The sequence below is a fragment of the Heloderma suspectum genome, chromosome 2 (assembly GCF_057233095.1).
Source record: "Heloderma suspectum isolate Gila_16-S chromosome 2, 16-S_ref, whole genome shotgun sequence".
NCBI lineage: Eukaryota > Metazoa > Chordata > Lepidosauria > Squamata > Helodermatidae > Heloderma > Heloderma suspectum.
Window position 1 is genome coordinate 377,495,258 of NC_139459.1, and position 24,432 is coordinate 377,519,689.

The 24,432-nt window shown below is 48.3% G+C and overlaps 1 pseudogene; it reads right to left on the bottom strand.

Annotated features, from left to right (window-relative positions):
• Positions 1 to 2,279: 2,279 nt before the first annotated feature.
• LOC146356291 (major histocompatibility complex class I-related protein 1-like) lies at positions 2,280 to 20,957 on the bottom strand (annotated as a pseudogene).
• Between the last annotated feature and the right edge of the window lie 3,475 nt (positions 20,958 to 24,432).

Sequence of the window (24,432 nt, forward strand, 5' to 3'; positions counted from 1 at the left end):
CTTTATGAGTGCAGGCAACCTTTCAGTCACGTCTCTAATCTGTCCTCCCGGGAGACAACATACCTGGCGAGTCCACGGGTCTTCGCGACATACTTGGGTCTCGATCCCACGCAGCAAGGAGTCTCCCACTACTACCACTCTTCTCTTCTTCTTCTTGTAGGCCTGGGTTTCATCGCCTCTGTTTGACTGACCTTTAGCCTCTTGCTCACTCTCATGCAGGTTCCCTTGTGATTCTTCCTCTGCAGGCTGTCCTCCAGTCTCATCTGCAAGTACCTGGAATCGGTTCCACAGCTCCACCGCTTCCACTGGTGCAGAGTGGCGTCTAGTTCTTCTTCTCCTAACTGTCACCGTTTTCCAAGGAGTATCCTCTACTCCATTTTTCTTCACCTCAGCATTTCCCACTGCCTCATCTTGCTGTTGCTCTTCAAGCTTCTGGTCTGCCCTTTGCTGCTGTAGTTCCCCCATCCTGTCCAAGAACTCTTCGTGTTCTCTTATTCCCCGGAGGGTTGACAGTCGCCGCTCCAGTCCACTTACTTTTTCCTCCAGCAGCGTGATCAACTTGCACTTGTTGCAGGTGTAGGCCATGTTGTTCTCAGGCAAGAAAACAAACATGGCACACACCTTGCAGGTCACCACCACTGGAGAGTCTTGTCCTTCCATAGCCTCTTTTCCCTTTTTGTATCTAGCTTTGTGATTGTTCTAGACTAGCCTGTGCCTCCTCCTCTACTCAGTAGAGGTTAAAAGCAGAGTCCCACTGGTGTGGAAGTGTGTGTTACAAGACAAATAAATGAAAAAAAGTTAGTAAAAAAAAAAAAAATGTTAGGGACCTCCCCCTTGACCTCCCCTGCCGAACTCCCCTGGCCAACTCCTGTTTGCTCCCCCTGTTCACTCGCTCTGTTCGCTCGCTCTCTGGGAGCTTGCCTGCTTCTGTAGTCCCTGGACCAGCTGGAGCAGCTTGCTCTGCTCTGCTCAGCTGGGAGGCGGGAAACAGACTGAAGCTTCCCGCCCAGTCAGCTGCTGGGAGTACTCAGGCCACACCCCTCCAATTCAGTTAGAGCTCTCAGAAGCTCCTGGTGAGCTCACAGCCAGTCAGAAGGATAAAGGGCAGCGCCCTGGGCTTCCTGCAACCCACTTACCTCTTAGCCTCTGTCTCCTTTGTCTCCTTTGTCTCTTCAACCACTGCAACTCCCCTGGCCAACTCCTGTTTGCTCCCCCTGTTCGCTCGCTCTGTTCGCTCGCTCTCTGGGAGCTTGCCTGCTTCTGTAGTCCCTGGACCAGCTGGAGCAGCTTGCTCTGCTCTGCTCAGCTGGGAGGCGGGAAACAGACTGAAGCTTCCCGCCCAGTCAGCTGCTGGGAGTACTCAGGCCACACCCCTCCAATTCAGTTGGAGCTCTCAGAAGCTCCTGGTGAGCTCACAGCCAGTCAGAAGGATAAAGGGCAGCGCCCTGGGCTTCCTGCAACCCACTTACCTCTTAGCCTCTGTCTCCTTTGTCTCCTTTGTCTCTTCAACCACTGCAACTCCCCTGGCCAACTCCTGTTTGCTCCCCCCGTTCGCTCGCTCTCTGGGAGCTTGCCTGCTTCTGTAGTCCCTGGACCAGCTGGAGCAGCTTGCTCTGCTCTGCTCTGCTCAGCTGGGAGGCGGGAAACAGACTGAAGCTTCCCGCCCAGTCAGCTGCTGGGAGTACTCAGGCCACACCCCTCCAATTCAGTTGGAGCTCTCAGAAGCTCCTGGTGAGCTCACAGCCAGTCAGAAGGATAAAGGGCAGCGCCCTGGGCTTCCTGCAACCCACTTACCTCTTAGCCTCTGTCTCCTTTGTCTCCTTTGTCTCTTCAACCACTGCAACTCCCCTGGCCAACTCCTGTTTGCTCCCCCTGTTCGCTCGCTCTGTTCGCTCGCTCTCTGGGAGCTTGCCTGCTTCTGTAGTCCCTGGACCAGCTGGAGCAGCTTGCTCTGCTCTGCTCTGCTCAGCTGGGAGGCGGGAAACAGACTGATGGGATAATATTATTTCCCAATAGGCAAAGTTGTCTGGGCAGTTTACAGAGATTAGAAACCTTAAAATACAATAGGGCAAAATATAAAAACAGTCTAGAGACAGCAGACAAACATATCAAGAGACAGCAGACACCCCACAAACATATCACGAGACAGCAGGCACCCCACCCCCCAAAACAATATCCCATAATCTGATTAAAAACCTTGTCATATGCTGTCAAATGCTTGAGAGTAGAGGAAGGTCTTAACCTGGCACTCAAAAAATAATTGAGCCCCACTGGGGAGTTCATTCCAATACACGAGGGCCACCACCAAGAATGCCCTCTTCCTTGTTGCCACCTTCTGACCCTCCCTCAGGAGGCAGCACCTGGAGGAAGGCCTTCGACAATGAGCACAGGTGTGGACCCCCAGTCTGCTGGTTTGGGGGGATGTCAACACTCATGCCGAGGGCGCCTTGTTTGCGGAGCTGCAGAATGTCATGGTCTCCATGACAACCATGGGATTGCCCCAACCTGGCTGTTTCAGCACTGCCACATCCAGTTGGAAACACCAGTTGTTCCCTGAGAGGGAAAGAGGTTAGGTTGCTTCAGAGGCAGGGTGTTTCCTTTCCCAGCAGGACGTGGCAGTGGCTGAGCGTTCAATTTGCCAATATGATACAGAAGTAGTGAAAAAGGCTACTTCACATCAAACTCTAAGCCCATTTCTCAAATATAAGATGGACCCACCGCATATTCAAACGGGACATGTGGTTTAGCCTCACCGCTGCTGGAAGGCCCGCCCTAATGGAGGGATCGTCTGATGGGGGTCACGTGACCCCTCTTTGAACTCGTCATGCTGCCATGGACCAATAGGAAGAGGTTTTAGATCACTGTCATACATGGAGGCAGAAATGACACCACAGGACTGGCCCAGTGGGGTCATATGACCCTCCTACGAATTCACCACATCATAATGGACCAAGAGGAAGAGGTTTAAGAGCCCCAATTCGCATGTGGAGGTTGGAAATGGCCCCTATGGATCCATTTCCAGCCCCTGCCCAGATTGGTCCAGCAGGGGCGGGGGGCCCTTTATGGTCATGCCCCATCCCACTGACCAAGAGGAAGAGATTTATCCCCAGAAACACCCTTTCCCACCAGCCATTCAGAAGCAGGGCCAGCCAGATTTGATAGACACTTTCCTTCCCCAGACATGTTCCAAGCAGGGGCAATGAACGCCCCTTTGAGACCCATGATTTTTCCTCAACTGCACCCTTGAATGTATCTCAGGGCTCTAAAACCTCTTCCTATTGGTCCGATGTGATGGGGTGAGTTCATAGAGGGGTCACATGACCTTGCTGGGCCAATTCAGGAAGGTTTGGAAATGACCCATGCAGGGTCATTTCTGCCCCCGTCTATGGCACGGGTCTAAATAAATAGGCTTGTGTGTAATTTCAGTCAATTTCTAAAATGGCCTGGCTGGCTCAGTGTTTCCCTCCAAAATGGGCGAGATGCTCTGTTTTTAAAATAAAGTGGTGAATCTGTGGTTCAGTAATTTGTGTCTTTCGAAAATTCACTGGCCGATTTGGGGTCTGGGAAAATGAGCTGTGTGCTTTTAAAATTCATTGGTGTGTCAGTGGTTCAAGTTAAAAATTGGGAATTCAGGTCAAATATATCTTTATGCATTTATTCTGAGCATTTCATTGAATAAATTCATTAAGACCTATTTAAATTGACTCCCCACCCACAAGCTTGATGCTCCTCTGCCTTTGTTGTTTCTGGGCTGCAGGACTCTTAAATCTTTTTTAGAACCCACATGGCACTTGGCCCGCAGGCTTCTCCAAGTTCCTCTACCCGTGTTTCTAGATTGTACTGTGCAATGCCTTAAAAAACAGGAATGCTCCATGGCCTTGCCAACTTTAATGCCTTTCAAGACTCCTCTGCTCTTAACTCTGGGTTCTACTGTGTAACATTTTTAAAAGCTGCTTTGCTGCACTGAGTCGACAATTTTTAAGCCCTTCAGTGTTCCTCCAGCCTTAACTCTGGGTGTAGTTGGCTCCTCCTTGGGTGACTCTCCTTGGCGCTACCTTTCTGCCCGACCAGTAAGATTGGCCACTAACCACCTCTGCCAAGATCTCTCGGTTGTTTGTCAAGGCAGCATCAATCTTCTTGCAGTAGAAGACGTGGTCACTGGAAGTGGTTTCCATGGCATCATAGTCCAGCTTCCCCAGTGGGGGTTCTGCAACAAATGCCATTACAGCCATGAATACTGCAGGAGGGATGATTTACTTTACAAACATGTAGTCCTACCTTTGAGATTCAATATCCCTGCAGGATCCCTGGAGATTAGAAAAAGAAAATGCCAACCAGCTCTAAGAAATGGGATTCTCCAGGCCCCCTTGGCTTCTTTATTAGCTTTGAAAATACTCAGGTATGAAAACTCCTAGTGAGCTCCTTGGAGTGAATGAGAAAGGGCCTCCCTGGCTGAAAGGAAGGTCATAAACTGACTGATCTTCACTGCTCCTCCAAGGAAGGGATGCTGCATTTGCTGCTCTTTGCTCTCTTAGGTTTACTGTCTTTCAGTTCCTTCATTGACCATATCCATAATACATTTTGATAAAGCATCTGGCTGACACTGGTGCAAAATCATTGCATTGAAGCATTCCCTGTGTTGTCCTTCCATTTTCAGGCCTGATTTGTGGCAATTTAAAAAAATAAATAAAACCTGTTCGTGGCCTCCAAAGCTCAGTGCTGACTGGCAAAGCACTAGTGAAAACTTTTAGGACAACTATGTCTTTAATTAAAAGCTTCTTGCTTGTAGTAAATGTTGCTTGCATTGCTTCCTGTTGAGCAGGAATACTGATGAATAGGCTGATGAATTGCCCCTTCATATCAGTTTCTGTTCCCTGGCATGAGAGGGGGAGCTTTTAATTACCGTTTTCTTCCCTTTGTTTTTCTCTTTTCATCTTTTTTTATAAGGAACTAGTGCCATTTTGCTATTAAAAATGAGAAGACAATTAAAGGCATCCCAAGCACCAAGGGAACAGAAAATGACATTGTGGGGAAATTAAATGAGGCCATTAAAGGTGCAATTACCAGGCTATTCATCAGCAATTCCGCTGTCATGCTTAGCAGGAAGCAAGGAGAACTGCAAACTGGAAGCTATTAATGACAGTTACCACAGACTGACTTGTGAGTAAACCTTCTTAAAGGATCCAAGATTTGGCACTGCCAGATAAAATAGTGCTCCATTCACTGCTGTGTGGAATCAGTGATTTTATTTCCACTTCTGGCTAACTGCCGTAAAGCAATGCCTTGGTGGCAGCCAACAGCTCTGGCATGGAAGCTAAAGCCATTAGCCACAGAACAGCAGAGGCAGGAAGGGAGTGGACAGGCAGCAAGGAGGGCAGAGAACCAAGGAGGGCAGAGAACCAAGAGGGCAGCACAGCCAAAAGAGAAGAGGGGTTTGTGTGTCTGACACTCACATACGTATTTGTGCTGAGCAGCCAGATCTGAAGGTCCCAGGTAGATCAACAATCCCCCATAGACATATTTTTTTATTGTATTCCATTTTATTCTTTTAATCCTTTGAAATCCACCCGGAGAAGATTTGTTATTGAGCAGATTAAAACACAGTCAAACATCTTTCTTCCCTCTTTCTTTCCTCTCCCAGCTGCTTCTTCCTAGATCTTTTATTGTTGTGAGTCACCCTGAAAATATTTATGCTGCGAGGTAGCATACAAATCTGGTACATAAGCAAGTCAGCCAAATTAGAGCCCCTCCCTCAGCCTGGCTCACTCTTTGCAGTGTATTTCCTGGGCCAGATCTCTCTCCCCGGGATCTACAGCCCCGGTGTATGTGGAAGAGGGACCTTCCCTGGATCACTTCTGGGGGCAGAGAGCAGGTCAGTGGTTGCTGGCAAGAGGTCCTCTGCAGCTTCAGGGGCAGCCCAGTCCTTGTGTACACACACAAACCTACCTCAGCTAATCGTCCCAGGCCTCCATTTCCCACCCAAGGCCTGCCCTGTGCTGGAGTAAACTTGCAAGAGGAAGGTATCACTCACCTGATGCCGCTGTGTAGCCATCTTGATGTTTCTCTGCAGGGACAGAATCAGACAGTTACAGCTGAAAGTTATCCCCGGAGGTCATCCAATCTCACGCTTTGCAAGGAAGGGCTCCCAGGAAAGGCTTTTCCAGCCTCTTCCTAACAACCTCCAGGGAAGGAGGTCCCACAAAGGCTCCAGGCAACTGCCATTAGCAGAGGTGGGAAGGCTTTCCAGGTAGCAACCAACAACCTCATTTGCTCCAGGGTAACCCCATTGCTTCTAATCTTCATTCTGGAACAATCCTTGAGGACAACCCAGTATCGGAAGAAGTGGGTGGGATGGGTGTCACTTTATTTTTATTGGAGTATTTCTATGCCACGTTTTGGCCCCAAAGCTTCAAGGGGAGAGAACTGGGATGACTCTTGCCATCTATGGAGAGGAATGGAGCACCCACTAAGCATCAGAGTGGCTTGTATGACATGGCTGAATCCCCAGGGAAGAGGCCAAGACGCTCATGATGAGAGCGGGGAGAGGGAGCAGAGTAGACCAGAAGAGCAGCCCATGCTCCCAGGTCATGGCAACCAGGTCATGGCAACCAGGTCAAGAGCAGCCCATGCTCCCAGGTCATGGCAACCAGGTCATGGCAACCAGGTCAAGAGCAGCCCATGCTCCCAGGTCATGGCAACCAGGTCACAGCAACCAGGTCAAGAGCAGCCCATGCTCCCAGGTCATGGCAACCAGGTCATGGCAACCAGGTCAAGAGCAGCCCATGCTCCCAGGTCATGGCAACCAGGTCATAGCAACCAGGTCAAGAGCAGCCCATGCTCCCAGGTCATGGACACCCTCCAAAAGGGGTAGACCCAGCAGGAAAACGGGCCCTTTCCATCCAAAGAAAGACTCCCCACCACACAGCAAATGCACTCTCAGTTTACTTACTGTGCAAATAGATCCCGGTGAACGCAGCCACCAACAAGACAACCCCCACAATGCAGCCAATAATGATCTTTGTGCTGGATGCTAAAGCTGAATTGAGAAAAAGAGCAAAGTAACTGAAGCGAGACCCCCAACAATCTTTTCTTGTTATGGGGGAGGTCTGAGAGCTGGGAAGCCCACTGAGTTGAGAGAGATGAAATGGTGGGTGGGGGATATCCCTAGAGCAGCCCCCCACCATCACCTGCCAAGGATTGCAAGAGACCTGCTAGAGCTGGACTGGGAGTGGGGGTGGGTCACCACAGGGGGAAATTTATAGTAAGGCTTGACTCCTCACATTTTGCTGATTTGCTTGCACTGAATAATTCAAATATTTGCATGAGAGCAACACAGCCACTCAGGCTTACAGGCAGAAAGAGGGCAGCCATCTCTCGCTCTATGACATATAATTTTAAGTTTAGGCCTGTGAAGCAGTGGGTAGTTACCAAAAATGGCTACATGATAAAAACAACAGAACCCCAGTCGTTTGCTTTGCACCCAGAAACACGCATAGGGTGCTGCTGAAGTCGCCTGTGACGCTGATAGGAGGAGCTCTAGTTTTCATCCCTCCTTCCTCCCTAGGTGGAAGCTCACCTCTCAGAATCCTCCACTCCAACACAGGCACCATTCATCTCCATGCTCCACAGTCTCTCACCAGGCTCCTCCCAAGCCACGTCCAGAGGTTCTGGCAGGCCGTCATGTTCCACGTGGCACCGGTAGGGGTCCCTATCCTTGGGGTCGATCTTGATGCCCAGCCAGGTGTGGTAGGTCCCATCTGAGTTGGGGGCCACAACCCCACAGAACGTGTCCTGCACCCAGACCTCCCCATCCTTCCTCCAGGTGGCGCTGATTTCCTTGGGGTAGAAGCCATGGGCCCGGCAGATGAGGGTCTCCATGCTGTCGTAGTCCACCTTGCGTGTCACCTTCACCATTGGGGGCTCTGCAGAAGTGGCATCAGCAGTGTTGAACCAGAGCCTCACCATTGGTTGGGAGGATGGAGAATTATTTAAAGAACACCTGGTCCTAACTAGTCCCCCCTCTGAGATTCAATATCCCTGCAGGATCCCTAAGAGATTAAGGGTGCAATCCTATGCCTGTTTAGACAGAGAAAAGTCCTACAACTCCCAGCATGACCCAGCCAGCATGGCTGGCTGAGGCATGCTGGGAGCTGTAAGCCTTTTCTCTGTCTAAACACATATAGGATTGCACTTGAAGAAAACAACTCCACCAGCCTCCCTTGACTTCTCGATAAACTTTGAAAATACTAAAATATGAAAACTCTCTGAGTGAGCGCCTTGCAGTGAAAATGACTAGGGCCCCATCTACGTGGGGCTTTTCCTCCCCAAATGTTTACCCCCAAATTGATAGCATCAGATGACACGCACTGCTCTCCGTAGCCTGGCGTTTCTTGCCCGAAGTTTTTTTCAAACTCATTTTGTGTCGGATTCTCCTGTCACAGCGGCTTCAGTGCTGTTTGGGAGTTCAGGAGCGGGCTTCAGCATGGGCTGGTGGAGGCGGTGCTGATTGGCGGAAGGGAAGGTAGCGGGGGGGGCAGGACAGAGGGGTCAGCATGTCTACCCAGAAGGAACCCGTTGCCTCATGTCGCTGCCTCTCACTTTAAATATTGATTGAGTGCAGGAGTGGAGAAGAGAGCCAGCCCTGCTGTTTTGAAACTGTGCAGCTACGCAGGAGCACAGCTGAGAAACGGTGGACGCCTGTTGATCCGAAGCTGCGCAACTACAAAAGGGTGGATGCCAGGGAGGATGATTTTCATGAACATGTAATCAGAAGCACTACATTGAGCCCGTGTTTGGGTGGGGGGAGCCTGTTGTTTGGGCAGTTAATATACATCAAAGACAATGTGCTAGTCGCTCTCCTTCCTCGCCGGCTCTGCGCTCTCTGTTCTCAGCGCCTCTTGCACTCCGCTCATTCTGCTCAGTCTCCAGGCAGTGGCAGCTGCCTGCCCGCCCGCCCGCCCGCCCACCTCAGAAATGTGTGTGTATGTGGGGAGTGTGGGGTTTGTCATGAACATCTGCTCGTAAGCAAGTCCTCCATTGCACTTTGTCGAACAGGTGAGGAAGGGAGGGAGGGGGAGCAAACCTGTGCTCATTGGCCACCCCGCACCTACACAATTGCTGATGTCGTTCATTTCTACTTGCGGCGGGACTCACCCACCCCACCCCAACTAATGCGGCTTCAGTTCCTGTATACTCTTCAAAAGCGGAGGAATACAGCACCACGTGTACTGTGGAAAGAGCTAATTTGATTCTGTGAAAATGCGGATTTTGCCCAAATCGCTTCACAAAGCATTTCCGTCTAGTTTGGCCCAAAGTTTCCAGGACTGAATTTGATTCAGAGTCCTCTGAGAGTGTAACTCAGACTGATCTTGGCTATTCCTTTCAAGGGATGGAGGCTAGATCTGCCACTCTCCACTCTCCCAGAGTTATCATCCATCACTTCCTTCCTTCGGCCAGCTTTCATCTTTCATGGAGTTTAATATTTATTTTAGTGAATCTGCCTGGAGTGGAGACAACTAAAGGCCCAGCCAGAATGTCTGGAGGATATAAAGCCAGAAACAGAAAAAGGCTACGGGGTCAGTGATTTTCTTGTTATCTACAGGATCAATTTTTAAGAAAAAGAAATTGTACTTTGAGATGGGGCAGTCTGCACACGCACAAAAGCACCATAGTCTTACAACACCTTTTAAAAAGACGCTTCCACCAGACAGGGAAATGTGCTCAGCCCAGGCTCAGACACATTTAATCTGAATTTTTTTAAAACAGCACTTGGTAACCTTGGGCAACCTCAAGGGCAAAAGCCCTGCAGAGAAGTGTATGAGGGAACCCTGGATAGTCTCCTCTCCTCCATAAAATTTGGAGCCCCCATTTCTGCCTCCCTGCCCGCTTTTCAATTATTCCCTCTTCCCTACAGACAAGGAGGTGATGGATGTGTGGCTGGACAAGGGCAGGTGGGCCAGGGAATCCTCTGGAGAGCAGTGAAGGATGCTGGCCCTAAGTCAGTGATGGGGGTGGGGAGGGAGGCCGCACCCTGCCAGTCTGCGGAGCTGGGGGAGGGCAGCAGGACAGAAGGGCATCTCATTCAGGGCAGAGAGAAACAATGCCGGGCAGGTGCAGCTTTCCAGGGACAGAGGTGCTTCCGTCCCAACATGCCACCTCCTGACCACCCGCATTCGAAAATGGTCCAGCCCAGCAAAACCTTCACTGTGTGGCCAATGCGCTCTTCCCTTCTGCAATCCTCTCAGGCCAGCTGTGTGCCTGCAGCAGAATGTGGGACAGCCCTGAAATGGTGGAGGGGGCTGTACCACATCAGAGTGCAAGCACAAGGGGCCACATTTTTTAATGTACCACACCTAGGGAACCTCCCACCCCCAGCACACACACACACACACACACCTCGTGCAAGTAGAAAGTGAGTAACTTGGAGCCCAGCTTAGTCTCTCTCCTCTGTTGTTAGATTTCTGCTTCGAGGGAGACTTTTATTTGAGGTGCATGAAAAAATGTACCCTCCTCCCCGCTTGCTGTAGCATGAAGCAGCCCCAGACTTCAACCACCTGCATAAAACATAGGTGGGCTGTTCAGACTGGGCATAACGTGGGGAGGGGGAGGATTTTTATCCTTCCCCACCACCCACAAGCGCTCACCCCTCTGCCCATCCTCACCTGTCCTCAGCACAGCCTCCTTCCCATAGTCCAGGAATCTCAGCAGCCACTCAAAGCATTCCTCCTCCAGGTAGGCCTTCCATATCTGGGCTTGAATTCCCTCAGCCTCCCACTTCCTCTTGGTTATTCAGGCTGTGGCATCGGCTACCATCCAGGAGAGGGTCTCCTTGTCAAAGCTGATGAAGCTGCTTCCCTCACAGCCATACTGCAAATGCCCCCCTTTGCTCCCATCTCTCCTCAGCTCACAGCCAGCCATGCGCTGTCAGGTGTGAAACCCTGAAAGAGACACAAAAAGCATCAGAACCACAGTAGGCCCAGTCTCCTCTCCAGTTCCTATCTCTTGTACTGTTTCCCCCCACCCCTAAAAGCAGGGGTGGGCAACTGGTAGCCCTCCAGATGTTATGGCCTACAACTCCCATCAGCCCTAACCAGCACAGCCAACGGTGAGGGATTCTTCAGGATTTTTAGGATTTGCTGTTGGAATCCTCAATGAGGACAAGTAACTGCAATGTGGCTTTGTGCTTGAACTCCAAAGGTACATGTGTCGGGGGAGTGTGGCAGCTATCGTGCCATCCCGTTCCTGAATAGGGATAGCCTATCCACGGTGATCCACGCACTGGTAACCTCACAATTAGGGTACTGCAATGCGCTCTACGTGGAGCTGCCCTTGTGCGTGGTTCAGAAGCTGCAGCTAGTGCAGACAGCAGCTAGGGTGTTGCTGGGACACCCAGCTCTGCTCACATAACATCTCTGCTAAAAGAACTGCACTGGCTGCCTATTGGCTACCGAGCCATGTACCTTAACAACTTGGGACCAGTGTGCCTAGCAGACTGCCTTCCCTTATACGTACCCAGGCGACCTTTAAGATCAGCCGAGGCGGCCTTGCCGGTCTTTCTGAAATTAACAGAATATCGCCATGCGATACCCTGATGGCGGACCTTCTCAGTAGCGAAGCCCAGCCTTTGGGAAACCCTCCCTCGTGCAGTTCAGCAGGCACAGAATGTGGCATCCTTCAGACACCTCCTGAAAACACACTTGTTCACCCAGCCTTTCCCTGTTGTTGTTGTTGTTGTTCAGTTGTTCGCAACTCTTCGTGACCCCATGCACCATAGCACGCCAGGCCTTCCTGTCCTCCGCTCTCTCCCTGAGCGTGCTCAAGTCCATATTCATTGCATCGGTGATGCTATCTAGCCATCTCATCCTCTGCCGTCCCCTTCTCCTTTTGCCTTCAGTCTTTCCCAGCATCAGGGTCTTTTCCAGGGAGTTTTCTCTTCGCATTAGGTGGCCAAAATATTGGAGCTTCAGCTTCAGTATCTGTCCTTCCAATGAGCACTCAGGGTTGATTTCCTTTAGGATGGACTGATTTGACCTCCTTGCAGTCCAGGGGACTCGTAAGAGTCTTCTCCAGCACCACAGTTCGAAAGCATCAGTTCTTCGGCGCTCAGCCTTCCTTATAGTCCAGCTCTCACAGCCATACATTACTACTGGGAAAACCATAGCTTTGATTAGACGGACCTTTGTCGGCAAGGTGATGTCTCCGCTTCTTACTATGCTGTTTAGGTTTGCCATAGCTTTCCTCCCAAGGAGCAAGCGTCTTTTAATTTCATGGCTACAGCCACTGTCTGCGGTGATCTTGGAGCCCAAGAAAGTAAAATCTGTCACTGCTTCCATTTCTTCCCCTTCTATATGCTAGGAAGTGATGGGGCCAGATGCCATGATCTTAGTTTTTTTAATGTTGAGTTTCAAACCAGCTTTTCACTCTCCTCTTTCACCCTCAACAAGAGGCTCTTTAGATCCTCTTCGCTTTCTGCCATGAGGGTGGTTTTTGATATAATTCTATTTTTAAAAAAAAGAAAAACAAAACGCAACAAGAACAGAAACACATATGAGGTCTTATTTTTGGAGGGGGAGCTTGGGGGAGAAAGAAACCGCTTTTTCGCAAACTGCTCTGTGGCTGAGCACAACAGGAAGCACTCTTCCGCCCACACCAGAATACAGCTGAAAGATTAGGAACATAAGAACATAAGAAGAGTCATGCCGGATCAGACCAAGGGTCCATCTAGTCCAGCATTCTGTCCACACAGTGGCCAACCAGCTGCCCACAGGAAACCCGCAAGCAGGACATGAGTACAACAGCACCCTCCCGCCCATGTTCCCCAGCAACTGGTGTACATAGGCTCACTGCCTCTGAAACTGGAGGTAGCATACAGCCATCAGGACTGGTAACCATCGATAGCCTTCTCCTCCAGGAATTTGTCCAACCCCCATTTAAAGCCATCCAGATTGGTAGCCATCACTATGTCTTGTGGTAGTGAATTCCATAGCTTAACTACGCATTGTGTGAAGATGTACTTCCTATCTGTCGTGAATTTCTCACCAATCAGTTTTATGAGATGACCCTGGTTTCTAATATTACGTTGAGAGGGAGAAAAATGTCTCTATCCACATTCTCCACACCATGCATAATTTTGTACACCTCTATCGTGTCTCCCCTTACTCTCTTCTCCAAGCTAAACAATCCCAGCTGTTGTAACTTTTCCTCATAGGTGAGATGCTCAAGCCCCTAGATCATTTTCGTTGCCCTCCTCTGCACTTTTTCCAGCTCTACAGTATCTTTTTTGAGGTGTGGTGACCAGAACTAGACACAGTATTCCAAGTATGGTCACATAGGGGCAGTATGATATTGGCAGTTTTATTCTCAATTCAATTTCTAATTATGCCCAACTTTTTTAAAGCGGCCGCACACTGGGTTGACATCCTCATTGAATTGTCCACCACAACCCCAAGATCTCTTTCCTGGTCGGTCACCCCTAGCTCAGATCCCATCAGGCTATACTTGAACTTTGGATTTTTTGCCCCCACGTGCATCACTTTACACTTGCTTACCTTGAATTGTATTTGCCATTTAGATGCCCATTCTCCCAGTTTGGAGAGATCCTTTTGGAGCTGTTCACAGTCCCTTTTTGTTTTAACCACCCTAAATAATTTGGTGTCATCGGCAAACCTGGCCACTTCACTGCTCACTCCTGATTCCAGATCATTTATGAACAGGTTGAAAAGCATTGGTCCTAATACAGATCCCTGTGAGACCCCACTATTTACTTCCCTCCATTGGGAGAATTTACCATTTATTCCTACTCTCTGCTTTCTGTTCTTTAACCAGTTACTGATCCATAAGAGGACCTGTCCTTTTATTTTGTGACTGCTAAGTTTGCTCAGGAGTCTTTGGTGAGGGACTTTGTCAAAAGCCTTTTGGAAGTCCAAGTAAACATTTTCTACTAGATCACCCCTGTCTACATGTTTATTGACACTCGCAAAGAACTCTGAAAGGTTAGTGAGACAGGTCTTAACTTTGAGGAAGCTGTGTTGATTCTTTTTCGGCAGGGCTTGTCCTTCTATATGCTTACTAATTTTATCTTTAATAATGCCTTCAACCAATTTACCCGGAACAGCCGTTAAGCTAACCGGCCTGTAATTTCCCGGGTCCCCCCAGATCCCTTTTTGAAAATTGGTGTTACACTGGCCATCTTCCAGTCCTCTAGTATAGAGGCTGATCTTAGGGACATATTGCCTATTTTGGTTAGAAGATCAGTAATTTCATATCTGAGTTCTTTGAGAACTCTAGGATGGATACCATCTGGGCCAGGCGATTAATTTGTTTTCAGTTCATCAATAAGGTTGAGAACTTCATATTTTGTCACCATTATTTGCCTCAGTTCCTCAGACTCCCTTCCTGAAAACATCAGTTCAGGCACAGGTATCTCTCCTATATCTTCTGCAGTGAAGATGGATGAAAAGAATTCATTCAGCTTCTTCATGACTCCTTGAACTCCATTGTCATCCAATGGTCCAACTGCCTCCCTAGCTGGTTTTCTGCTTCTGACATATTTAAAGAATTCTTCATTGTTGGCCTTGAGATTGTTAGTGATGTGGTCCTCAAAATGCTTTTTAAAATCTCTTATTGTCTGCTTGCATCTCCTTTGTGCAAGCTTGTGCTCCCTTTTGTTTTCCTCACTTGGGCAAGACTTCCATTTTCTGAAGGAAGACTTATTTTCTCTAATAGCTTCCTTGACATCAGGGGCGTTGCTAGGTTTTTAAAAGATCCGGGGCACAGGCCCATAACACAAATTTGCATTCATACATACATACATACATACATGTCTAAGCACATGTCTAATATGTGTGTGTGTAGTGTGTTCATGCAGTGTGCTTGCATATGTGTATAGATTACATACATACATAAGAAGTGTGCACTGACCCCCCCCCCCAACTCAGACCCCGATTCAGCATTTTGGGAAACATCCGGCTTCTGCTCGGGCCAATTTGTAGTCGGACCACTTCAGCTCAGCACCAAACCTGAGACAAAGTTTGGAAAAATGAGTCTTTATGCTTCCTGCTGACTACCATGGGAAATTAGAAAAGAAACTGTAAGTTTTTTCTCTTGGTCAGAACTGGATGATCATTTCAGGCATAGTAGCCCCCTGGAAGGGGATTACACCTGCCCAATGTCAGAAAAATAGGTGCAGGGTTTATATTTTGATTTTCTTTTAAAGGGAACTGCCAATAACACTTTAATTCCTTGTAAGAATTGGATAAAAATTTCAGTATTCATTGCCCCATCAGAGGAGATCATGTCTGCCAAATTTCAGAATGCTAGCCACAAGGGTTTTTGTGCAAGGGTGGCCTTGACATTTTGAGGTCTCCAAAAGAGGACATACTTATTTCCCTATGTTTCTTCTGAACCACTGTTCTGAAAGTTACAGACAACCTACAGTTGTCCCTAAGTAAGAAACCAGCCAAGTTTCAGAAGGATAGGTGCAGCTGTTCATGTGGAAGGGGAGTTCTCCAGTTGCGGGGGGAGTGATTTGCTTTCCCTTCCATTCACCCCTTCCCCAATAGCTTTTGGGTAAATTTGTATGAAAATGCACAGGTCATTAGAGGTGTCCCCCCAGGCAAGAAACCTACAAAGTTTCTGAATGATATACATGCATTCTAATTTAGAATTACTAGAATTTATTTACATTTCACCAGTGTTGGCAGCAGGGGAACATGGGTGGGAAGGTGCTATTGCACTCATGTGCTGCTTGTGGGTTTCCTCTGGGCATCTGGTTGGCCACTGTGTGAACTGAATGCTGGACTAGATGAATCTTGGTCTGATGCAGCACAGCTCTTCTTATGTTCTTAAATAGAGAGTGCCTCTGAGCATGTGCAGAATGTTTTTCTTTCACCACTGAGCACTTACATTCTCCCCCTACCAGTTCTATTCCCCTCCATGCAACCATCCCTCCCCATCCTACCATCCTCCAGCAACTCTTCATAAAAACAGATGTCTTGTTTTGTGCAACTGCTCTCTACCTCCTCCTTGTTATGCACAAGCTCTCATTGTATCTTCCTCCCCATAACTTCATTTGTGCCAAGACTTTACCAGGATTCAGCCAATGAGTCTGTTCTCAAAACTAGGGCTCATTTATGGAGAAACTCTCAGCATGTACTAAGTGCTTTTCCCTCACTACTGAAGCTAGAGTTCATGCAAAAAAAACCCAAACCCACAAATGACAAAACATGCATAGGACTGAGCTGAAAGGGTAGTCAGTTCATTAGATGGAATTGGGCAGGCACTGTATTCAGCTTGCAGTACCATGCTCACAACTCAGGACTTATTTCTGAGTAAACATGCAGAACGTCAAGGCGCAAACCTCCCTGCAAAAGTAACTTGTGCTGGAATCCTATGCACACTTTCCTGAGGATAAGCCTCATTAAACATAATGGGACTTCTCAGCAGGCATACATAGGACTGCATAAATTAGCAATATTTATCTCCCCTTCCCTTAAAAAACAAACCAAAGACTCCTTTTATAAAAATTAAAGCTTTCTGTTCATAGGAACATGGGAAGCTGCCTTATACTGAGTCAAACCCTGGGTCCATCTAGCGCAGTATCGTTGACACTGACTGGCCGCAGTGGCTCTCCAGGGTTTCTGGCAGGATTCTTTCCTAGCCCTGCCTGGAGATGCTGGGGATTGAACCTGGGACCCTCTGCATACCAAACATGTGCTCTGTTGAGCTACAGCCCTTCCTATTGCTGGATAAGGGCAACTGACAAACAAAACAGCCCCAGTTTTGTTTCTCTGCAACCATGTGAACCCACTTTTCTCAAAGCCTTGAGTGAGGAAGAGAAAAACCAACCCTCTTGTCTGTTTTATAAAGTCAAATACAGTTCAGAACTTCTCTTGCCCATGGAAGAGAATTCTCTTTAAGGATTCCCCAACATATGCCCTGGGTGGAATAAAGAAGAGAGAGAAAGAACAGGATAGGGGAAGGAAGAAGAAAAGAAGAATGGTGATTGGAAATGGGGGGGGGAGGGTAGAGAGAATTCCCTAAGCCAAGTGGCTCCTTTCAGAGAGGTGGTACTTCAGAGGAATTTAGGAGGCTGTTCGGGGTTTGCAAGGATTCCACGTACTTAAATTAACTTTATGAGGTGAGGTGGTGGAGGGATTTTTCTAGCTTTTTTAAAACTGTAGAATCTGTTTAAAAGCTTTAGCAGTTCCTTGATCATGATGCCACGTAGTCCTAACCCTTCCTTTGGAATAATTTGAGTTCTACAGCTATTTAGGAGAAATTAAAGTGGTGGGGGGAGAAAGAAGTTTGTGGAGGCTGAAATTTGGTAGGTTCAGTCAGCTCCATAGGGCCTTCTAGGTCCCCAAATTCCATGCATGTATGTGGAAGCACAAAAAAATTATAGCTCTTTGCTTTGACAGAGTTTCTTGAAAATAGCAAAATTTACCTGTGACTAGCACAAAAGCCATTGGATCTAACTGCCTGAAATTTGGCATATTCAGTCAGCTTCATGGGGGCTACCAATCCTCCAAATTTCATGTATCTATCCTACAAACTAAAAATGTTACGGCTGTTTTTGTTTTCCAATGGAAGTCAATGGGAAAATGTAAAAAAAAATCGCAGGACAGCTCAAAAGATCTGGGGCCCGTGCCCAGGTGGGACCTATCATAACAATGCCCCTGCTTGACACTGATCATTTACCATGCCAGTGACCTCTTGGACTTGGTGCTACCTTTCCTAACCTGTGGTATGCATTTTGAATGGAGTTGGATGATCGCGGGGGCAAAAGAACCCATTGTAGGTTCTTCCCCCACATGCACGATAGCGATTTGCATATTTACCCATGATGCACCACAGGTTGCCATGTCATCCAAATGTGGCTCGCGGCACAGCAGGGGTGGCTTCTTATCCACTGTGCAACCCGTGGATTGCAGTAGGGGTTGTGGGGTGGGTGAGAAGCAACCCCTGGCATGCTGCACACCGGGTTTGGCTGACACAGGAACCCACACTGTTAATTATGCAAATCACGGTCATGTGCACAGCATGCATGGGGGCTGGGGAAGAATCCACAATGGGTTCTTTTGCCCCCATGATCATCCTAACACAGCCTTTAACTGATCTTGTATTATTGTGATTTGGAGTAACCTCCAAGCATTTTGAAAGGATTTCATAGAACCATAGAATAGTAGGGTTGGAAGGGGCCTATAAGACCATCAAGTCCAACCCCCTGCTCAATGCAGGAATCTAAGTCAAAGCATCCCTGACAGATGGCTGTCCAGCCTCGTCTTGAACGCCTCCAGTGTGGGAGAGCCCACTCACTACCTTCCTAGGTAATCGGTTCCACTGTCGTATTGCTCTAACAGTCAGGAAGTTTTTCCTGATTTTCAGCCGGAATCTGGCTTCCTGTCACTTGAGCCCATGATTCCGTGTCTTGCACTCTGGGATGATCGAGAAGAGATCCTGCCTTCTTCTCCATGACAACCTTTCAAGTACTTGGACAGCTCTACGCTATCTCCCTTCAGTCTTCTCTTCTAAACATGCCCAGTTCTTTCAGTCTCTCTTCATAGGGCTTTGTTTCCAGTCCCCTGATCATCTTTGTTGCCCTCCTCTGAACCCTCTTCAGCTTGTCTGCATTCTTCTTAAAGTGTGGATTTAAACTTCGACATTATGTTGTTTATATATAAACACTATATATGTTTATATATAAACACTATAAAATTTAAATAATTGGGATTGTACCCATAGTTTAAATAAATTGTGTACTCAATTTTTATAGTTTATTACGTTATGTTGAAGTAATGAAGGGAAGCCAGAAAGTTCCTGACATGAGCCCGCCCCCCTTCTTGGGGTTTTGCACCCCCCACTCTACACCCTAGAAATCATGGAGGATGGGGGAAGTGCCAGATGACTGGAGGAGGGCTAACGTTGTCCCTATCTTCAAAAAGGAGGAACCTGGGAACTACAGACCAGTCAGTCTGACATCTATCCCTGGGAAAATTCTGGAGCAGATCATAAAGCAATCCGTCTGGAAGCACCTTGACAACAATGCCGTGATTACTCGAAGCCAACATGGATTTGTCAAAAACAAGTCCTGCCAGACAAATCTGATCTCATTTTTTGATCAAGTCACCTCCCTTGTAGACCGTGGGAATGCTGTAGACATCATATACCTCACCTTCAGCAAAGCTTTTGACAAAGTGCCCCATGATATCCTGATGAGCAAACTAGCTCAAAGTGGGCTAGATGAAACAACGATCCGGTGGATCCACAGTTGGCTACAGAATCGGACTCAAAGAGTGCTTCTCAATGGGACCTTCTCAAACTGGGGAGAGGTAACGAGTGGGGTACCGCAGGGCTCAGTCCTGGGCCCAGTGCTCTTCAACATTTGTATTAATGACTTGGAGGAGGAGGTGCAGGGAATGCTGATCAAATTTGCAGATGACACAAAATTGGGCGGGATAGCTAATACTTTGGAAGACAGAAACAAAATTCAAAGTGATCTGGATAGACTGGAGCGCTGGGCAGAAAACAACAGAATGACATTTAATAGGGACAAATGCCAAGTTCTGCACCTAGGAAGAAGAAACCAAATACACAGTGACAAGATGGGGGATACGTGGCTCAACCACACTACAAGCGAGAAGGATCTTGGAATTGTTGTCCATCACAAGCTGAATATGAGCCAACAATGTGATGTGGCTGCAAAAAAGGCAAATGCTATCTTGGGCTGCATTCATAGAAGCATCGCTTCCAAATCCTGTGAAGTACTAATTCCCCTCTACTCAGCACTGGTTAGGCCTCATCTGGAGTACTGTGTCCAGTTCTGGGCACCACACTTGAAGAAGGATGCAGACAAACTGGTGAGGGTTCAGAGGAGGGCAACAAAGATGATCAGGGGACTGGAAACAAAGCCCTACGAGGAGAGACTGAAAGAACTGGGCATGTTTAGCCTTGAGAAGAGAAGACTGAGGGGAGATAGGATAGCGCTCTTCAAGTACTTAAAAGGTTGTCACAGAGAAGAAGGCCAGGATCTCTTCTTGATCATCCCAGAGTGCAGGACACGGAATAATGGGCTCAAATGACAGGAAGCCAGATTCCGGCTGAACATCAGGAAAAACTTGCTGACTGTTAGAGCAATACGACAATGGAACCAATTACCTGGGGAGGTGGTGGGCTCTCCCACACTGGAGGCCTTCAAGACGAGGCTGGACAGCCATTTGTCAGGGATGCTCTGACTTGGATTCCTGCACTAAGCAGGGGGTTGGACTCGATGGCCTTGTAGGCCCCTTCCAACCCTACTGTTCTATGATTCCCTTTTCTTGGTTTGGTTCCTTCATTACTGCCAGAACTATTCAAAATTCTTGCAATGGTGTGTCATGCACCGCACAGGAAGAAAACAAAACTTACACAAACACGGGGGAGCCCCCACCCCTCCCCTCCCCGCTCCCCAAATCTACTTTTACAGGCAGTGTCAAAGCCTTCAGGAGAGGAGGAAGTGGTGCCCGAAGGCAGGAAGGGTAACTTGACCAGCACAGACTTTGGAGCCTGGGTGAGGGGAGATCCCCCTGTGCAACCCGGTACATAGTTCTAGGAGGAAACCCACCCCACCACCCCAAGTTCAGGCTGGTATTGCTTCTTCAGGGGCTCCTGACCAACGCGATGGGACGTCGGGTTCAGACTACACGGCAGGCAACTCTGCCTCCTGCGACCTCGTGCCCTCCAGATGCGTAGCACTGCAACTCCCAGCATCCCCCGGCCACACCTGGAGGACACCAGGCTGTGGAGGCTGCCTTGTTGCGCCTCAAGTAAATGCACTGCAGGCGCGCGCACTCTCCCCCTGGGCTGGCTGCAAATTCTGCTCCCCATCATGAGGCAGTTGAGCCCCCCGAGGTACGCGCCGAGCCCCCCAGCAGGAAAGCTGCCTCCCCCAGGAGCAACATGGTGGTGCGGCCCGATCGCATGGTACAGCCCCATCGCGACCTCACGAACGCAGCTCCGCTCCGCGCGCTCGCAAGCCCCCAAACTGCGGAGTGTGGAAAGGCCCCGCCCTCCCCGCCGGAGCAATCCGAAACCAGCGCCGGGATTGGACGAGGGGGAGAGATCCCACCCGAAGGAAAAACGAGAGTCTTCAGTTTCGGCCGCGGTAAACGTATCTCTAGCAAAAGGCTTCTTGTTATTGTAGCCGTCGATGTTATTTTAATGGCTTGCTGTGTTTCCCGCGCGCGCTCTCTACCCGCCCACCCAAAAGCACCAGTAAATCACAGACCACGTCTGTCCTGACAGACTGAACCATGACGTTACAGGTCCTGTGGTTTTTGGCACCGCCATGGCACAGAAACATGGATCTGAGGCATGGATCCTCGTGTTTTTCCCTGGGATCCACCTGAAACCACTGTCAGATTACAGCCACATTTCTGCCAATGGACTACTGAACCACAAAAATCATGGACCCAATACTACGCGGAGCCAGTATGGCATAAAAACATGGATCTGGGATATGGATCCTCAAGGTTCCATTGGAATTTTATAGGGGATCCCCCAAAAGCCACTCTCAAAATAAAGATAGCTTTCATCCAAACCATAAAAATCACAGAGCTCATGCTTTTCAACACCACTATGGCTCAAAAACAAGGAGTTTGGGCAAAGATCCTCATGGATCCTCTAGGTTTTTACACAGGGATCCCCCTCCCAACTGACCATGAAATCACAGATCACATCCATACCCATGGATTCATTACACCACTGTCATGATACAAAAACATGAATATAACACATGAATTTGCATGGTTTTTACAGAGGTTTCCCCCACCCCACCCCACCCCACCCCAACATGAAAATCAGAGGCAACATTCATATCTACAGACTGGATTGTAAAAAACAGGTGTTGTGCTTTCTGGCAAGACCAGGGCTCAAATCCATTGTTCGGCAGCATGGATCCTCATAAGTTCTCTCTATTTTTATATGGGGTCCCTCCCAAACTGTCAGTTTATAGATGACATCCATGCCCATGGACTGAACCATAAAAACAGCCAGCCCCATCCTTAGGCAGAATGACAGCATCTCTACACCAGCCCCAAATCCCGCATTTAAAACTGGACTTTCTGCTTCCCTTTTAAATGCAGGATCATGATGGGCTCCCTTTACACTTCACATGAGCTTCCTCCCCCCTCCCCCCTTTCCCCCTTGTCTGTGGACTTCATCACACGGAGCTCCTGCGATTGAGATTGCCCCTTCATAGAAGTTTGCAGGCTCTCTACATGACACCATGACTCTCCTGCACTAAATGCCCTTTGTTCTGTTTTTAAATAGATCGCAGATAATGAGCTATCAAATTACCCCCTCCTGTTTCACTTCAGTTTCCTCAGTGAAAAGAGTTAAAGCAGCAAGAAGAGGAGCGAGATCAATGAATCAAGGTGTTTCTACATTAAGCAAAACCCCTGCAAAACCCCACATCCTTTCCAGAGTTTCCTGCCTTGGGTGTCTTTGCGGGATTAGAAAGGGCTTCCCTACATGGCAGCCATGTGGTTTGAACTGAGGGAGTGCCTTCCTCCCTCCCTGGCATGTGTGCAAAGGGGGCGGGGGAGTCTTGTTTTCGTAGCTTAACTTCTGCTGTACTTTGCAGCCCCCAGGAAGCCTCTGACTTACTTCTGAGTAGACATAAAATGTAAGATTGTGCTGTAAGTCTGCAACCCTCGGCACACTTACTTGGGAGTAAGCCCCATTGAATGTAATGGGGTGCTCTGAATCAACAGAGGACATTGCTTCTGAGCTTGGTGGGGTGGGGGATCAGATGTGTCTCCCTTCATTGCAGGGAGGCATTTGACCCTCTTCTCCCTCCAACTGAGAAATGCAGAGGCAGGAGACGCAATTGGCAGGTGATTCTTGCCCTCGCTCCTGTCAAATCTCATCCTGACCGCACCCCCAACAACTGAAAACAAATGCCCACCACAGGCAGACACAGCAGTTTCTCCCACTATTGGAGAATTTGTGGGCTGGAAAAAATACCATATTTTTTGCATTTTGGGAAAACACGAGATAGGCTGGAGGAAATGGCAGGAGACTCCCTGGCAGTAACGGAGTCATCTCAAGAGCCCGCAAACTTCGGAGAGAGAGCCATTTCAATAGCAGGATAAAAGCTCCGTGTGATGAACCCCTCAGATACAGGGAGGGGGAGGGGGGGAAAGGAAGGGGGGAAGGAAGCATGTGTAAAGGGAGGCAGCTGTGATCCTGCATTTAAAATAGCAGAAAGCCCCATTTTAAATGCAGGATTTTAGGCTGGTGTAGAAATGGTGTAGAAATGTATGAACTTGAGCACGCTCCGGGAGAGAGCGCAGGACAGGAAGGCCTGGCGTGCTATGGTCCATGGGGTCACGAAGAGTCGGACACGACTGAACGACTGAACAACAACAACAACAAGAAATGCCCTTTGTCTTCCATATGTTTCATTGTACAGCCACGAGATGGCGCGGTGGTCTAACTGTTAGAAATGTGCAAGCTTGTCAGTTAATAGTTTGGGCCAGTGGGAGGAGATAGTTGTGATAAGCTTTCTGTCCTTGCTGACTAATTCTCTCCAGGGTAAATAAGCGGTTAACTTGTTCAACCGGTCTTTAATTGCCCTTTCTCTGCTTCTATATCTTGACCATTCCCTTCTTACCTCCCCTCCTCCATTTTTACCATCTCTGTCTGCAATGAGGTGCTGTTTTATTTTCCTTTATTTTCCGGCAGCTGAGATGACTATGTATGTTCCTTTTTTTTACTTTGAATAAAGTTTTTTTTATTCTTTTTCACCTTGACTGTAAGTCTTAACAAATTGTTTATTGCAGCTGCTATCTGCAAATTTATCAAAGTACTACTTCCCAATATACCCACAGGTTATGGACCCAGAGTAATTTATATGCAGATTGAGCAAGTTTGCAATTAAACGAAAGGTGGGAAAAGAAAGATTTGTGTGTGTGTGTGTGTTTTGTTTTTATAATGGCTTTACAAATAAATGGTTTTGTGGTTCCAAAACTGGTTTCCAGGGATTTTGATAATTGGCTTTTCCACCTGGAAGTAAAAGCAATAAGGACATTTACAAGTGACAAAAGAAAATGGTCCTTGTGTGCCAGCCGTGGCAAGAACTTCAAGGAGAAGGCAGTTTAACAGCTTCCACCTCAACAGATGCAACTAGTAATGAGTGGCATCAAAGGGACTTGAAAGCACAGCCAGGTTCTCTTCTCGATCATTCCAGAATGCAGGACATGGAATAATGGGCTCAAGTTACAGGAAGCCAGATTCCAGCTGAACATCAGGAAAAACGTCCTGACTGTTAGAGCAATACGACAATGGAACCGATTACCTCGGGAGGTGATGGGCTCTCCCACACTGGAGGCGTTCAAGACGAGGCTGGACAGCCATCTGTCGGGGATGCTCTGACTTGGACTCCTGCATTGAGCA